Genomic DNA, 775 nt, shown 5'->3' with positions numbered 1-775 from the left:
ATGTTATGACTGTTTTATTTTATGTTATGATTGTTTTATTTTATGTTATGATTGTTTTATTTTATGTTGTAATATTTTTGGAGCAGCCTTAATCGTTTATTTTTTAATTAAAAAAGTACTCACCACTTGGCTGTGGGACCGGACTCCACCCCTCTGTGCTGCCCTGTAACACCAAACAAACACACCCTGTTACAAACTGCAAGAAGACAACAGGTCAACAAAACCAGAAACTGACGGGTCAGAAGAATTGGTCCAAGTCTCCATCAGAACTAAAACAGAACTCAGGAATAAACTGTCTGTAAACGTGATTTAAGATTTATTAAGAATATAAAAAAATTCAACAATCGGACTCCCGGGTCAAAAAAGAACTATCCGGACCAAAGACACTTTAGTCCGACACAAAGATTACGGCCGGGTTTCAGTCCAGCTTGGAGGCCAGATCTGAGTCCAACAATTACTTCCTGAAATAATAAGCAGACGTTCATATGGTAAATACTTTTAAATATTTAATCCAACAAGTTATTTTGCTAACAGGGACACTCAGATGAAAAGCATTTTCACCAGCCATTTAAAGCCAATCGATAAAAACAACTGGATCTGTCAACTGATCGATTCTTCTGGTTTTGACTCCAACCTGGAGCATCAACAGGCTGCAGCTAACAGGTTCATCTAAAATATGACGCTTGTGAAACTAAAAATCAGGTTCTGAATTATCTGAAGCCTCAAAGACAAACTTGTAAATAAAAGAGAAATGAGGTTCTGAATAATCTGAAGT

This window comes from Nematolebias whitei, chromosome 10 (genome assembly GCF_014905685.2).
Source record: "Nematolebias whitei isolate Nwh7 chromosome 10, NemWhi1, whole genome shotgun sequence".
NCBI lineage: Eukaryota > Metazoa > Chordata > Actinopteri > Cyprinodontiformes > Rivulidae > Nematolebias > Nematolebias whitei.
Note: the sequence above shows the minus strand (reverse complement) of the source record.